General features: G+C 50.1%; 1 protein-coding gene across 5 annotated transcripts in view; it reads left to right on the top strand.

Annotated features, from left to right (window-relative positions):
* Window positions 1–638: 638 nt before the first annotated feature.
* The window catches only part of npy2rl (neuropeptide Y receptor Y2, like), a 31,826-nt gene continuing 15,039 nt past the window's right edge, over window positions 639–17,425 (top strand). Inside the window, exons 1-4 of one of the 5 annotated variants that reach the window (XM_046380148.1) lie at window positions 639–2,562; window positions 2,839–2,939; window positions 3,051–3,682; window positions 3,779–3,856. The gene's annotated coding sequence lies outside the window, so the exon portion shown is untranslated. Of the gene's footprint in view, window positions 2,940–3,050; window positions 3,683–3,778; window positions 3,857–4,689; window positions 5,188–8,132; window positions 8,236–17,425 lie in introns of those variants that run through there. The other 4 variants (XR_006842345.1, XM_046380147.1, XM_046380149.1 and 1 more) reach the window with 4 other exon arrangements.

Below are 17,425 nucleotides of genomic sequence, written 5' to 3'. Positions count from 1 at the left end.
TGTTTACTTTTGATTTTTACTTCCTCGCATTTTCACTTTTCAGTCACAGTGTGGTGGGATTCAAGCAACAGACAGACAAAAGTATCCAGACACCCCTCTATGGGGCTGTTCCTCAGGGTTTGGGCTCGGCCCCTGACTTCCAGTGAAGGGAAACCTTAATGGCCTTTAAGGCCTTTTGGTCCAACATCAGTGTGTGACCTCACAAATGCTCTACTGCATGAATGGGCACAAATTCCCACAGAAACACTCCAACATGTTGTGGAAAGCCTTCACAGAAGAGTGGAAGCTGTTAGAGCTGCAAAGCTGTCTGTGTGTTTACAATGAGACGTCATTAAAGTCCCTGTTGGTGTGATGGTCAGCTGGCCCAATACTTCTGTCCATGTAGTGTACTTGGTCAGGTTGAGGAGAAGATCGTGGTTCAGATCAGTCCTCGCAGGCTTTTTCCTCGTTTGTGATGTGTGGACTGCAGCTCAGAGAGACGAGCTCACATCTGAGCTTCTTTTAAAGCTGTCGGCCTTTGTAGTGAGACATCACAGAGTGGGAGGACCAACACTCACTGATGCTGTGTTTTATTTATTACATACCAGAAAGTAACATCAGCTTCTTCCTCCTCATGCAGTGGGTTAGGGTTAGTTTGTGTGTGTGTGTGAGCCACGTTTACATCCACACGTGCACACATCACACATTTGATGTCTCGGCCTTAGCTTAGCATGCTAACATATGTTCATTAGCAGCACCCACAGCGTGCTGATGGGAACGTTTCACACGTGATGGGTCATAAATGTTGTCCTGCTAGTGGAGCTACAGGAGAAGCTTTTACTTCAACACTCGACCAGAATGAACTCTGACAAGTCAGTGTTTCCTGCGGCGACGCCCCGGTGACGACTGCTGAGACCTGATCCGAGTCTGGGAGTCGTTCTGCTCTGTCGCCAGTCAGCAGAGGCTGCTGTGTGCAAACAGGATGCGGACGTGAAGCTCTCAGGTTCAGCTGCAGACCCGCTGCTGAACAGCGAGATGTGTGACGCCTTTGTGCTCGTCCTCCACCCCGAGAGTCCCAACGCTCCGCATGTCCTGGATGAACGGATGACATCACATCCACCTTATCAGTCTGGAAGCCGGTGCTGCAGCTGAAGCTGTTTTCCGTTCAGGCAGCCTGTGGGGGACACGTGTTCTGCTTCTGCTCTGTGCATGCAAACGGTACTCAGTGATGAAGCGGTCGGGACGGGAAACGTTGACTCGCCGGCGCGCTCTGTTGGAGCAGGGACTCGACCGATGACACAACTTCCTGTCTGCAGGCAGAAAGCTGCAGGCTGTGGCTCTTGAAAATCAGTGTTTTCCCGTGCGTCTTCCCTCTCTGCTCTGTCAGGCAGCCGTTTTAATCCCAGACTCTGTGACTGGCAGGCTCATTACAGCCGAGCTTCAAACGCTGACGAGGGAAAGAATCGAGTGCCGCCGTGACAAATACAGAGCGCAGACTCATCACAGGGTTTCTTAACGGCCCGACCAGAGAGGTTCTCCATGAGCGCCCGTTCGAGTGTGTGTGTGTGTGAGTGTGAGGCACAGAGGGAGGGTGCCAGCCTGAGAGAGTGTTTACAGGCTGGAGTTTTGTGACAGCCGTGGGAAATGAAATTCCCTCGGACTGATGGATATTAATGCACCCAAAAATTCTGAGTTAACTGCAAAGTTAAGACTGTGTGTGACCTGTGTTATGTAAGTGTGTGCGTGTGTGTGATGGCTTCAGCTTTAAGTCTGCTATTCACACTGTGCTGGTGGTCCTGACAGCTGTAATCCATCTTCTGACGAGACGTTCGGGAGCAGAAGGAATCCAGGCCGCCGTAAAGTCCTGCACTGAACAGGAAGTTTTTCTGCAGGAGTTCTGTTGGTGTGTGTGTTCGGGGTGTGTCGGCGTGTCTCAGCGCTTTGGTCACAGCATCTCGGCCGCTCGCGTGTCAGCTGCTTTCAGACGGTTTGAAAACATGCGTATCAGCGAGACACAAGAGAACAAATGTGACCGACTGTGACACGATTTCTATTGGTGTTCATGAATTGAACGTGAGAGATAATGGTGTGTGTGTGCGTGTGTGTGTTGCACAGTAGTATGATTAATTCAACACTGTCCCTCTACCTTTTCCTGGGGTCACCTGGCGATGCTGTTCAGTCGTCACAGTGAAGTGAAAGTCGTCCTGCGCCGCCGCGGCCTCGCCGGATCGACACGGGAGCTGATCGCTCCGTCGCTCTGCTCAGCGTCTGACGTGTTCCCTGAGGCTGCTGATCCTGAACGGCGTGCCGAGTCCCCCCTCAGACCACCACGACCACACAGACTGTCACACACACACACGCTTACGCATCACCGAACTGAACTTTTACACCCCAAGTTATCGTGTGAAATCCTCCTCACGGCGAGCAGATCTGCTCCTTCACACACGGCTGGCTGCTGTGAACTGTGAGGCCCGGCAGCTGGTCCACTCCGCACTCGTCAAACCCTCCTCTCACTTTCATCTGGTGGGCCTGCGGGGCGCTTTTATTGTGAAGGAGCAGCTTTAATCTGCCTCATCAGCATACGTGAGTGTTGCTTCCTGGTGGGTTTTCTTACACTGCGAGCGTCTCTCTCCCTCGTTTCCAATTTTGTTGTTCTTTCATGCAAATTTTCTTTGTTATCTTTAATTTATATCCCGTATTTTTAAATCATTTGTGAGCGTCTTGTTTCTGTGGTCGACTTTATCAAACGAGACGAGTTGAAGCCTTCCTGCACCTGCAGCTTGAGGCGAGTTTGGCGGGCAGGTCAGCAGCTCACCTGTGGGCAGGTTTCAGTGCTTCAGTGTTTTTCCTCTGGAACAGAAAGTGTCCCCGCAGGGATCCTTCCTGTCATGTGATCAGGTGTAGCTGTGACGTCAGCGTTGCCCCAAAGCATGACGCTGCAGGACCAGCTCCAGCACCAGGTGTGACAACACCTGAATCTCCCTTTGATCTGATTTGTTATTCACTCTCTTGATTGGTCGCTGAAGTGTGCAGCTGTGATGTCACCACCTTATTTTTTTTTCTTTACGCAGGCAGAAAGTTGAGTGTCTTCCAGACCCTGCAGGACGGACAAGACGTCCCCTTCGGCGATGGTGATCCACGTGGTCCTGAGCGCTGAAGCAGACTCATAAACCGTGACTGGCAGCCTGTGAGTTCATGTGGACCTCGGGAAAAACCGGCGCTGGCTTTGGCGTCTCCGTCCTCTGTGTTCTGTGGCACGAATGAGGACACATCAGGTTTATGCACGACTGGCACACGTCCGTCCAGTCAGGCTGAAACAGGATTTGTTGTGTCCACAAGTCGTATTAACTGCAGTGTGGCGTGTTGCTGCTGAGGTAAGCGAATAACTGGAGCGTACGCACAGCATCACGTTTGCTCTTTTGTTATTCACTTTGTGCATGCACCAATGAGGACTCACTCCAGCTTCACACCACCACCCAGCAGGTGGCAGCAGAGAGGGACGGGCTCCCTCCTGACCAGCTGGACGAGGAAGAGGAAGAGCTCAGACATTTATTCTGAAAGGATGTGGTTATAATGTGATAACTGTGTGTTTCTTGTGAAAAAGCGACCGCAGACTCGTTGTTGTCCTGCTGCTGGGATGACTTGGCTAACCGCGTGGAAAACGTCACACGTTAGCTTTTTGTTTCAGTGTTCTTCACTGCGGGTTCGTCACGTTTTAATGTTGTCGTATAAACCTGCTTAGAATTCAAATTCAGTCCCAGGTGTCTCACTGTCGCTGATGACCACGTTTGTTTCGCAGATGTCAACAACGGCTGCCAGACGCAAGCAGACCCACAGCCAGCACCAACGAAGAAGATGACCGTGAAGGAAGTTGAAGGTAGTTGAAAATCCAGATATGCTTTTTGGGTTTGATGTTCATGAATATTGTAGCTGAGGGCTTTGTGTTACATCTGTACTCGTGGAAACACACAACACACACACAACACTTCATAGTCTTAAACTTTTTCTTATTTCTCTCCCTTTCACAATAAAAGCCCTGCACATACTGGCATACAGTACATTCACTGCATGTCAGGGGAGAAGGTATGACTAACACAACTCCAGGTTTATCCTGATTATTTTCTGTTTAACTGATGCTAAAACATCAGCATTTATTTTCCTGAGTCACCTTCTGTTTGTGTTAATTACTGTCTGGACCACATTATTTACAGTCATATGTTTGTTGTGTCAGTTTTGTCCTCCTGCAGCCACCGTAGCATCGTGTTCAGGTCGACTTGGTCCCTGTGACTGCACATTGGTGGGCGTGGCACGTGTGGGCGTGGCACGTGTGGGCGTGGCTCATACGTTCTGTGAGGCTGCAGCCAGACTCTGTTTCTCCTTCCACCATGTTCTCATCCCCTGTTCTCCCTTTCTTCGTCTTCTTCTCTCTCCTCATCTCCCTCCCTTCTCCTCTCAGCTCTGCTCTTTTTCTCCTCATCATCCTCACTCCTTCTTATTTGTTCCGTTTAGCTTTACATCACCTCTCCTCCTCCCTTCCTTCACCTCCTTTTTGATTTCCTTTCTTGCTGTCTCCCCTCTTTCTTCTTCTCTTTGACTTTCCCTTGTCTTCTCCTTTTCCTCTTTGCCGCGCTCTCTGTCTTTCTTCTTTGTATTTTTCCTCCATGCCTCCTCCTTTCTCTCCACCAGCCACCACTCACTCTCCTTTTTCTTCTTTCTTTCTTCTTCTCTGTTTCCTCCCTGACCACCCCCCCTCCCTTCCAAAACAAACTCTCCTCCCCTGATCCTCCGCTCGGCTTTTCCGCGCTGTGCGTAAAGCGCTTCAGTCGCGTGTCCGCGTCCGGAGCGCAGGGACGGAGAGAGCAGCGCGAGGAGAGCAGCGCGAGGAGAGCAGCTCGTTTCGCTCCCTCTTCTTCGCTGCTGAAGAAGAAGCCTCAGATTTCTTCAAACCTTCCGACAGCCTCGGGACACGTGGCCGAATTTCCCGGCGGGTTCCGCTGATCCAAAGTGACGGTGGCGTGGACGTCAGCGCTGCTCTGAAGCGGAGCTGTGGGACTTGTTTTCTAAACGAGCAGGAAACAAACACAGGAGACCGACAGAGGCGCGAGGCGGGGGGTCTGGACGAGCGCGAGGATCCGCCGGATGAGGATTTAAACTCGCAACCTGTCATCCATCTGCCGGTTTGTGAGGGACCTGGAGGCACGCGCAGAGGTCAGTGTGTCAGTCACACGCGCGAGCGCACACGCAGGATGCGCAGCTCCACGCGCGGATTCCTCAGCCAGGTGCAGACGGACGTGTGCAGATTGGCAAGCGCGTGACACTCGAGACCGTGGGCGCACGCGCATGCTATAGACGGCAGTGTGCGGGACAGTACCGAACGCGCGCGCACGTGCGGAAAAGAAAAGCACAGCGACGGCGGCGTCGGATCGCGTGGCGTGTATTCGACCGCGTGCCTTCTTTAATGATGTGTTCATGTCACACAGACGAACTCAGATCAGCCCGACGTCAAAGTCTTAATTGGGACCCGAATTCAAACCTCGAGCCGCTGCAGTGACTCCCAACACCTTTCGGCTCCAGGAGCCCTGAGCCCAGCTCGCCACAGGGTCAACACCGCGCGCAGCCTGTGACCAAAACCCCGGGGGTCCCTGGGGCCCCGCTCTGAGGACCGCCGCGCGTACGTACACTGCGTATTGTCTTTCAAGTGAATATCATTTGAAATCTCCACAGAGCAGAATGTGACATTTAGGAGATAAGTGGGTTTCACAGGCAGCGTTAATATGCTGTTTAATGAGCTGGAAACAACCGAGAGGCGCGCGCGCACACACACACACACACACACACACACGCACACACACACTCCATGATAAGGAGAAGCGAGGGGACTCTGTTTAAATATTAAACCATCATTTCCAGCAGAAACGTTCTGTTGACTCCTCCACAGATGATTTGCTCACACAATTATAACTGTGTGTGTGTGTGTGTGTGTGTGTGTGTGTGTGTGTGGCGTCACTCTGAGAGAAACTTTCAAAAGTTTGTTCAGTGCATGTGTGTGTGTTGTGTGTGTGAGACCATAACGGAGAGCGAAGGTCAGACAGGAAATGACCTGCATTCACTCTCCATTTGGAGCTCCCATCTTAAAGCCAATCGTATCGCCCGTGTGGCGAGGCGTGGCGAGGCGAGGCGCCGCCGCCACGTTTGTCCCCGAGCTGACAGCTGGTGACCCGTTTCCAACGATTAACAGCTCTGAACACGTTTAATATGTTCACCCTTCAAACTTTGATGCTGGATGCTGAATGTGAGTCAGAGTGTTGGGGGGATTATGGACGGGATGAGTTCACTGACTGTCGTTTTAATGCACCTCAAACGCCTGCCAGCCAATCAGAAGAGGTTATAGTCAGCTGAGAGCTGGAGACCACTGACCCGACAGCAGTCAGCATCCTCCATCAGGTCCATCAGTATTATCAGCAAAAAGTATCAAAAGTACAAATACTCCGTCCCTGTCACGAATACTGCAGTGTGTAGTGCGGCGGTTCTCATCCTCAGGCCTGGGCCCGTCCAGAGGGACGCGGTTTCTGATTGGTCATCAGGCCTGCACGGCGTGTGACGGGTGAACAGACCGCCGTCGTTTCTCCCAGCGGACGCCTAAAAGCGACGAGTCGATTTGTTTCCGCCGTTATGTAATCACAAAGCCTGCAGCTGTCCTGCTGCGCTGAGGCCTCGCCGCCAATCGCCGTTTAATGGCCCCTCACTGTGTGTGTGTGTGTGTGTGTGTGTGTGGACAGACACACACTCTGGGATTCAGGATGTAGAAATAACAACAGTCTGTGTCCCTGTTTGTTGATCTGATGACTGCTGGCAGCTGAGCTTCAACACACAGCCTATCACCTCGAGGCGCCGGGCGCATCACGACCTGCCAGTCATTCCGAGGACCCGCCCCCTGTCCCGTCACGTTCAGAGACCAGCACCGCCGCACGAGTTAACGAGCGAGGGAGTAAATGAGAGGAGAGTGAAAGGAGCAGGACAGGAAGTCAGGACACTCGTAGTTTTTTCGTCCCACTGAGCTGTTGTCATGGGAACAAAAGGAAGCGAAGGAGACAAGGAGAGGAGAGGAGGGAAGTGAAGAAGGAGGTAGGATGGGGCAGGAAGAGCAAGGGAGGGTAAAAAGAGTTCAGTCCTTCCACCAGAACGGCGCCCCCTGTGGCGGGACCAGCTCACCACAACACAGTGATACAGACTGCGTTCCCTCCTCATTCTTTTCCTCCCTCTCTCCCCCTCTCTCTCCCCCTCCCTCTCCCCCTCTCCACCCTCCTCCTCTCTCTCTCTCTCTCCCCCTCTCTCTCCCCCCCCCCCCCCCCTCTCTCCCTCTCCCCCTCTCTCTCCCTCTCCCTCTCTCTCTGGCTGCCCTGCCCCCCCCCCCCCCCCTCTCTCCTCACTCTGGGTTCCTGCCCTCTGACTGCTGACGACCCGTGTCCTCCCCGTCCTCGTGTCTCTTAACAAACACGTGCTGGCAGGCATCTTCGTCTCTCGTTTCCTCTCTGGTTCGGGTCCTCTGGGGACCGTGAGGGTTTCATGGCCGGAGACTCGAGTCCTGCTGGGGTTTCAGGGGGAAAACGTGACGGGAGAAATCAGCAAAGCTGAGCGTCACGTTTCTAAACCTGCTCATCAAGTGGGATGATGTGCTTCAACCGCCTTGAAATCCTGAGCAGGTCAAAGAGTTCGCGGCTTCGGTCTCGTACAGGTGGGGTCGGTTCTCCTCCACACCTCCACCATGAGGAGGATCTTGGACGGGGATCACGACCCTCCAGCCATGAACCTTAACGGCTGCTCGTTTGTTCCACATTTAGTCACACTCGCTGCTTTTGTGTCCTCAGACGGTCCCTAAACCGGATCGGACTCTCATCAGTGTCTCAGCAGGGGGAGGATTCAGGACCTCCGCCCTGCTGACGGAGCTGACGGAGAGCAGCAGAGTCTGTGTTTATGTCTACAGATAGGAGAGCAGAAACTCTGCTTATAGCATGAAGGTTTGTTCATGTGGACACGGAGCAGAAAGACAAAAACGACTTCTCGTTCGACTTTTATTTTGAAGTTCTCACCGCTCGGATGGCATTTTTCACCTGATGTGTTAATGTTTGGTGTCTTTTCTTTACTTTGGCTTCAGCATTTGTTGCGTTGAAAGACAGGAAGTGATGTCTGTATGAATAGAGAAGACCTTGTGGGACCGCAGGGTCTTCTGGGGGACGTGATGAGCCACTTCCTGCGGTGAGGGGGATCCATTTTGTGTTTTACGCTCTAGTTGGTGTGCAGTTTTATTTATGTCCTCTGCATGTTGTTCTTGGGCGTTTGACCTGATTGGACGGTGTTTTCGCTCCGCTTGTTGGCGCTCGGCGCCTGTCTGAGCGAGGGCGGGGGGAGGCCGAGGGGGAGGCCGAGGGGGAGTGGTGGGTGAGGGTGACCAGGCTCATCAAGAGGTCAGCTGTGTTATCACAGTGCAGAGAGCCGACTCACACTCCGTCCCTCACTCACTTCTTCTCTTCTCCTCTGTCTCGTTTCCTTCCTCTCTTTCGCTACACGGTCAAAAGTATAGGGACAGCAGGTGCCAAACCCAACAAGCCGTCTCTGCGCGGAGCTGCGTTGCGCTCGAGGACACTGGGCAGCACCAAATCACGTCGTGCTTCAGTCACTGTGGCCTCATCCGCCACATGACCAACTGATCATCATGAAAACAGTGTCAGCTGATCTTTACAAACTTCACTGGACTCACAGTCCAGACAGAGCTGTCCAAATCCCGCCCTCCCGGTGTCCTCTTCTTCCTCTCTTGACCCTCCAGTCTGACTTCCTGTTTGTCCCCCCTCCATTAAATTAATCAAGAATGACATTATTATTGAGGTTAAAGCCGACTTCATTGGGTCATTAAGCCATAAAATACCGTGTTCGTGTGTGTATCAACAATCTATTACCACACACACACACACACACACACACACACACTCAAAGCCATATGGCCACTGGCTTCGCCTCAGCATTTCATAATCCACACATATTGACTCATTATGATTCTTTCTGGAAGAGCAGAAGAAACACACACATCATTATTTTTTATACACATACCACACACACACCCACACACACACACATGTCATGCTCTTTGCTCTGAAACTCATTAAAAGCTTCAACCTAAGACAGTGCTGCCAGGAGGAAAATACTGTGTGTGTGTGTGTGTGTGTGTGTGTGTGTGTGTGTGTGTCTGTGTTCTGTCTGTTGGATCGACCACAGGAATAATTTGATTCACAACATCCTTCCTTCTCTCTGCCGCGTTCCCAGCAGTGAGGCCATCTGACGGATGGTTTTGTGTCGGGCGGTTCTGACCACTGGGGGCGCCATGGAGCAGCGTTATGAAGCCCCCCCACTCAGTTTGACGGGCGGTCCCGTGGAGGTCCTGGTCCGGCCGTTCGGGTTCTACTGCCGGCTTTGGTTCCGTCCCAAATGAACGGCACTAAGCAGGCGATCGCAGCAGTTTTTGTTTGAAGTGAAAGCAGCAGGTTGGACATGACGTTATGGCGTCAGACATGATGTGTCTTTGTGTTTGTTCGTCTGACAGTGAGACAGTCAGAGGCCCTGACAGTGAGACAGTGAGACAGTCAGAGGCCCTGACAGTGAGACAGCTCACAGGCTTCTGTTTGTATTACTTACAGTTCAATCATCTGCCTTTCATTTCTTCACTGACACCCGCCTTCCTTCTCTTTCTTTTGGACTTTGTCTTTCCCTTCCTTCTTCTTTCTTCTTTCTCTTTCGTCTTCCTCTCTTCTCTCCCCCCTCCTCCCCTCCTCGTCTCCCTGCTGTCTTCTGGAGATTATTTGTCTCTAAACCACAGCTTCTAACACTTCTGTCTTTTCTTTTTGTCTTGTTTATCGTCTCTTGTCCTCTCTTCATCTGTTCTCCTCCTTCCTGTCTGTCTCTTTGTCTTCCCTCTTTTCTTGGGAGCACGTTTGCATTTGTGCTCTTTGCGTGGCTTCAGCCTCTTTAGTCCCACCTTCCCTACAAACCATCCGAGCTACCTTCTTCGTCGCTCCGTCGTGGACTTTGGAGCTAAAATCAGTTCATCTTCCGAGTCCTAAAATGTCTGACTGTTGCTTTAATGTGCAGTAACATCAACTGCCCTTTTAGATCAGTTATTCCATGGAAACACTAACTGACTGACTGACTGACTGACTGACTGTCTGTAACCCAAACATTTCAGGTCATCAGCACGACTCGACTCTCAGAGCCTCGAGATTCGTGTTTCTCTTTCCATGCATTTAGCAAACCCCCCAAAGGTCCCCTGTCAGTTCAGCTTTGTCGTCTCAGATGTTCGACATGCTCCTGTGTTTAGTGGCTTCCACTCGTTCGCTCAGTCGCTCGCTCCTCTTTAATGTGTTCTCCCTCTCTCTTTCTCTTTCTCCATTTAGCTGCGCTTCGCCGTGAGCTGATTTATTCATCACTCCATTTTCTCACTTTCCCGTCACTCGCAGCACCTCTATTTTGGTCGTCATCACAGGGAGCGCGTGCAGAAAGGCAGCGAGGCAGGCGCTCTCCACGGGGAGACATCGCGCTGCTCAAAACATTTTAATTGCACTTGCATTCCCGTCACTCGAGCTCTTCGCTGAAGAGCTGCAAGCAAAGTCACGTCCACCTTCGCTCAGTGGGAATAATCGCCAAAACGACTGACGCGTGACGCATGAGTCCGTGAAGTCAGCTCACTGATGTGTTTGTGCTTTACTGATTGTTGTTGGCTAACTGGAATGCGGCAGTTATTCTTCACTTGACGACGAATCAGCACCTCAGACCGAAGTCGGATCCCCAATGTGGCCAAACAGACTCTAACGTCTCATCTGGATTTCATTTTCGTGCGTGACACTTGAACTGTGTCTCAGAGTGGATGTGAATTGAAGAGCATAAAGAAATACAGTGTGAATTTCCTTCAGGATCAGCTCCATTAGTGCTGGATCGGTTTGTTTTTGGGTCTGGTGTCATGCAGTCTGACCCCACTTTGCTGTCAGGGTTCATCGGCTGATTGAGTCCAGCGTTTGTTTTCAGTGCGTGGTTACGATCGATATGTGGAGGACTGAGCTCGAAAGGTTTCCTCTGTGACTGCAGATCTGAATGAGCTGAGGTGCTTGATCAGAAGCTGTTTGAGTGAATATGCCCAGCAGGTCTTTTTATGTTCGACCATCAGGCTCATTTTTCACAAGTGATTTTCAGTGCTTGTGTGAGTCAGAACAGATAAACGTTGCTCTGGTGTGGCAGACAGCAGCTTGTCCGTCCATCTGTGCTCGTCGATCCGACACTAATCCTCATACTGTCAGAGTGTCGAGCACAGAATCTCAGTCCCAAAACTGCTGGCTTTTCCTCTCTCAGTTCAATCAGGGAGTGATTTGCACCTGGATGAACTCTGTTGAACTGGAGCTAACTGTTCCCTCTGCTGGAGAAGAGCTGCTCCCAGAAGGTGTTCGGAAGAGGAAGCCTGCAGTTTGTGAAATTACATCAGCAGCTAACAGCTTCCACTCTTCTGTGAAGGCTTTCCACAACATGTTGGAGTGTTTCTGTGGGAATTTGTGCCCATTCATGCAGTAGAGCATTTGTGAGGTCACACACTGATGTTGGACCAAAAGGCCTGGCTCACAATCTCCGTTCCAGTTCATTACAATATAGTATGTGAGTTTTAAATTTTAATTTTGGCGAAGCTCACTACAAACTGCCAAATTTCCAAATTAAACACACTGAACTGCTTCTGTTTTTGTTGATCTGACACGTACGTCAGACACAGAAAGAAGTGCATCATCTGCAAACGAATGAAACGTGAAGAGACGTGAAATTAAGGCTCATAAATAAAGTGAAAAGTTCAGGGCCACAGTCCTGATCCCTTTTGGTTTAGAGCTCAGTATTTTAAAATCAATAACTACCCATGTTGTAGTTCTTTCTTCTTTCCTGTTGCTTCCTCCATCAGTTCCTTTAACTCGTCAGCTCACGTCACATCACTTTCCTTGTTTTTTGTGGAAAAGAACTTTCAGACGCCTGAGTCATGAGAAATGTGACTAAAAGGTTATTTATTCATTGAGATGAAAATGTCACAGATAATTAATTTGAACTGTTAAGATTTCTGCAATCTGACATTTAAACAATGCTGGCATTTTAATACTGAGACAATGATTTTAAAATTTATTAACCAGGAGTCATGACGCAGCAGAAAACCTTTAGGTACAAATGAGAAATTAGAGTAAAGAGTAAATGTTCTTTTTGGCTGATCCACTTCTCACCATTCTGGGACTGAAATGTCGAGAATGAGAATGAGAATGAAAGTCTGCACATGGAGGACTTTGGGGTGGTGCATGTGTCAAACAGAGGCAGGACTTTCACCCGTGAAAGGTGCTGAAAAGCTGCTCTGTGGGAGCTGCAGGGTTCGCACGCTGGCAGACAAGCTGTTTTGTAGCTGAGGATGCTTCTCAGAGGTGTTTGGCAGGCCACGGAACGTATTCTGTGTTTTGACTGACATACTGCTGTGCTGGTTGGACGATTAGGTAACGTGGAGCCACAAGCCCCAGCAGTTTGACTGATGGAGATGATTAGAAGGAGTCAGTGTGTTGGTGGACTCCATGGCGGCTGATTCGGCTCCCAGAGGATGAGCTCCTCACAGAGTTTTAAATATTTTATTTCTTTTATATTCTCCTCTCTCTGATTTGTCTTAATAATTGAAACACTGAGGGTGAGAGAGCTCCTTGGAAATGGTTTATGAAAGACGCTAAGCTGGGAAAACGGCTCAGAGATGAATGTTTATTCGATCTTTTTCCCCACACTGGTTGTTTTTTACTTTGATGTCGGGGTCAAGTTAATATTTCTGTTCAAATCTCAGGATCTAATGTCACTTTTCTCACCATCAGGTCTCCGTTAGTCTTTCCAGTAGGAATGTAATTCAGAGGCTCTTGGCGTGCTGCCTTCAAGGTCCCCTGCTCTCCTTTCTGATTAAATTTACAGCACCTCATGCCCTCAGCTCGCGACGGTCACGAAAGGTTGCGATTTTCCAGCATTTAACTCAGTTGCCATATTTCACGTCCTGTCCTATGGCTCTGAGACAGAATCACAGTGTCAGAGGCCAGCGTCCTCCTCAAGGTGACGGAGACGTGATGATCTTATCATGTCCCAGTTCACTGCGGATTCGTTCAGTATGTCTTCACTCTCACGGCGTTTGAAGAGCTTTGTTAAACCAACAGAGGACACAGATGAAAAGGGAGGGTGAGGATCATGTTGATTTGATTTATTCCTGTCAAAATGAGGATGATTAAACTTTCTTACCTCTCAAACTAATGAAAACACTCAAATCTCAGCAAAGGTAATTTTAGAAAGACGTTTTTCCATGTGGACGGTGACGGTGTGAAGGCAACGTGTTTCCCCCAACAGGTCTGGACTGGCTGAGTCTCAATGACCGTCTGCCGAATGTTTTATTAGTTCAACACTCCGTTTCATGTGTCTTGGCTGTGTGGTTTTATTTTGTTGATGTTTTATTCATTCAGGGTATTTTAATGTTTTTCACATTCCAGCTCCAGTGTCTGAATAGTCTCAAGAGTTCATTGGTCCATTGCTCTTTGAAAAGCTGCATTAGATTGTTGTTATAGCAGTGACGTAAATTGGTCTTAAAATGCCAATAGTTTATCACGAGTATTTCAGGGGCAGCGCATCCCGACAGGCTGCTTTTAATCCCGTGTTTTGTCTCTAAATCCTCCATGTTAAGTTTGCGGTTTTTCTGAGATCAGGATGGAGAAGAAAGCAGAGAGTGAAAATAGTCAAAGTGAAGCTGCTCTCGTCTCTGTGTCTTTTGTCTCTCTGATCTCTTTCTTCTGTGAGCCTCTTTGTGACGGGCATCGAAGTGGACATCCGGTCTCAGGTCTGCAGCACAATGATGTGATCTCATTAAATCCACTTTCAAAGAGCAGATCTCACAAGGATTAACTGTGCCGTTTCAGTGATTGATCCTCACTCAGAACCTGGGAAGACACAGAGTGAAGCGGGGACTCGGTCCAGTCCCTCGGCGCTGGACGAGCTGCTCTGCTCCTGATTGGCCCGGTGAGACTTCTGGTTTTCTTCTCGAGGGCATCGACATGAAACAGAGCTGCTCAGTCATCTCCCCCTGGACCTTAAAGATGATGCTGGCCTGGATTTTCCATTCGACTCGGACGGTTTCATTTCCCACTCGGCAGTAAAAATAAATGGCCATTCGGCCGCGTGGTGTGACTTCCTGTGTTAAAGCGCCGCGGGGTGACAGACCCGTTATCGCCTTCCTCTGACTCATTTCTCCTTGCTCCACTTCCTGCTCCACCGGGCTGTTTGATGAGGAGCTGCTGGCTGAGGTCCAGCACTGAATATCACATTAACCTGAAAACTGCACCCAGGTCCTCCACAGGATGATGGAGACGTCTGTTTTTCATTGTGCTCTTCCTGACACACTCGTGTTTACTGCACAGAGAACTCCAAAAGTACTAAAAACTAGGCCCGAGATCCAAAACTCGGAGTGTGTTTCAGCATGTCCGGGACTCAGTGGAAACGGATCTCTTTGCAGAAAGCTTGTACTGCATGTACGTGGGATATTCTGTTGGCGAGCAGTCTCGTTGTGGAGGGAGGCTCGCGTGATCTGCTCAGATTTAATTTTACAAAAGTCAGGAGTTGTTTTAATGGCCACACGTTTAAATGTGAAGTCCAGTAACAGGAAGCAGCTGATGTCGTTTGGTTGCTGTTGGACGCTCACTGGAGGAGAAGACGGTGACCTCACAACAGCCAGAAGAAGAAGAAGAAGAAGAAGAAGACAAGCCTAAAAAAGAGAAAAGATGTTTGTACGATGGGAAGACGTCCAGCCAGTTTCCATCCTGAACCACAGAGGCTCTTGTGGAAAACCTCCTCGATTCCTCTGCCCCTCTGGGACCAAAAAGTTTCAGGAAGGAAACAGCTAAACTCAGGAGTTAAAAGTCCTGTCTGCATTTCCACTGCATCGTAAAACATAAGAGAAATTAGTGCCGAGGACACAGAAAATAGTCCGACATCAGCTTTGCTTCTCTGTTTCCTGTCATGTGACTCGTGTCTGAGCCTCGAGTCATTTATTACTGATTTGGATCCTAACTCAGCTGATTTTTGTTTCTCTTTTATCCTCAAACTGCTGATTCACAGCCCAGGATGCACGGTACATTGCAGTCAATCACGCAGGGAATCAATAACAGTCTTATTACGTGCTCCGTAATAATAAACCATCTGTTAGAAGTCACTCGGGATAATTTGTGCTCTTTAATAAAGTGAGTGAAGATGTATGGGAGCTTTAAAGTTCGGTCGACTGGGTCTCTGCTCCGTCATAAACCACAGGCAGGCAGCCCGTGTGGACACACGTCCCTCTTCAGAGGCAGCAGCCCGACTCATTAATCCACTTAATTAGACAGTTAATTAAGCAGTGAATTAGGAAGACAGTGGGACAGTTAATTAGTCACTGAACCAGGGAGTCGTCGCGTTATCGCCAGTCAGTCCTGGTAAAACAGATGTTTTGAATGTGTGAGGTTCACATCCCCAGGGGAGTGTGGGGCAGGTGGACAGCGAGGTGAAACGGAGAGGTGCATGCTGGGATTCTAAACTGTAGACGGCCACAGGTTTCTGAGGAGTCTTTGTGAGACTCAAAGTTGTGGCTCCGGGGTTGTTGCTGCCAAAATATATGCAAGTAAAAGCCCACGGCTGTCTGGCTCCATGGAAACATCATAGATCCTATGGGGGGAAGCCACAGAGTCAGACTGTGAAAACTCCTGCATCACAGGATAAATGAGGACAGCACACGTTAGCTTAGTAACGCAGGATCATCTGCAACTGAAAAGGATTTTCGCTCGTCCGTCCGCAACGTTCCCATCACGTTCGTGCTCGGTGCTGAAACGTTCGAGCTGCGGCTCAGTCCCAGAGAACAGGATGAGTCAGGAGAGCTTCATTAACCCCAGCTCCAGCCTGGGTCAGAACCAGTGCATGACTGAATTAAGGGGTTTCCCACACTTGGTTTGCTGTGGGGTGGATGCATCGTCCTGCTGTTGATTGTGTCTCCTTCATTTGAGCCAACTAATCAGCTTGTAAAAATAAATAAATCAGCAGTCGTCCTCACAGATTTCAGTCCCCCGCTGAACGGCAGTGAAGCCGACGCACAAAACGTTCGTAAATTTTCTTTTACTCTGTGCAGCCGTGAGCACAGCTTTGGTCTTTGCTTTGTAAGAATTACAAACCAATAAAACCTCGAAAAGACTGGTCTTATAAGGTAACAGAAGATCTGTTCGATCTTCGAACGTCCGCAGAGCCGAATCCGGACGCAGGAAGTCCGAACGGCCGCAAACGATGTGAAGCGGCTGACGTGTGGTGGCTGGACTGTCGCGGCAGCTTCAACCACGTGACGTCGGTCTGCGTGGGCCCTTTAAAAAGCGGTGTGTGGTGTTTATTTTCAGGTCAGCAGTCCTTATGTGGAGCAGGTGTCAGAAGCGAACTCATCCCAGCGGCTGCAGTCTGAGGCTCACGTCTTCGTTCCTTTGCCTGTGCTGTGATGCTAATCCTGTCAGCATGTGAGGCTGACAGCAGCACCAACCTGCTCCTCAGGTGAACGTGTTTCCTCTGCTGCACGCCGCAGCCCGCTGGGCCGTCGGGCCTGTCGCCGACCTCTCCGTACCCGTCTCACCTGTCTGTCTGAAGAGGTGTGGGAGTGAAGTGAGAAAGCTCAGAGCCCGTGCGAGGTCATCCTCGCCGCGTTTCTCCGGTTTCGTCAGCGGCGAGCGAGAGCAGGCGGTGAGCCAAACGCCCTCGGGCGACTCGCTCGGTGCATCAGCTCACTGGAGTGTGTGGCTGCACACACGCTGCAGCTGCGTTGGCGTGCTTCCTCTGCTGTGTGCACGCGTGTTTCCTGAGGTCAGCTGACTGGCTGACATCACGGAGCCGTGAAACGGAGAGGTCAGCGGCGTGCGTGTGTGTGTGTGTGACACAGCTGGTGTGATGTCCTCCCACCTGTGGACCACAGAGCTTGAGCGTCTGGCTCAGTGATTCTGACGTGTGGCGAATCAGACAGTTTGTCGGGTTTGTCATGACCCGCTGAAGGTTGGCGAACAGAAGCAAATGCAAGCTTCAAAATCCCTCAAATTTCAAATTTCACCCAACATAACCTGAATGCACCGAACTGCAACACGACAACAAAAACATTCACACGAAGCCCTCGGATTGGAAAAACTTTTAAAAAAATAATGAATCAAAGAGAGTTTTGAGTTGCTGTCGTTTCATGCGTGTTGGTTCTGTTTCCATGGAGACTGAAGACCTCCTGGTCTTCGTGCTGCAGGTGAAGGAGGCACAAAGTGCAGCTTTGGCAGCTGAGACACCAAAACTCTGCTGGAGCTCAAACCTTCAGCCCACCCACACGGTGTGAATC

Source organism: Scatophagus argus, chromosome 23 (assembly GCF_020382885.2).
Source record: "Scatophagus argus isolate fScaArg1 chromosome 23, fScaArg1.pri, whole genome shotgun sequence".
Classification (NCBI taxonomy): Eukaryota; Metazoa; Chordata; class Actinopteri; family Scatophagidae; genus Scatophagus; species Scatophagus argus.
The sequence above is the reverse complement of the archived record's forward strand: the minus strand, read 5'-3'. Positions and strand labels throughout refer to the sequence as shown.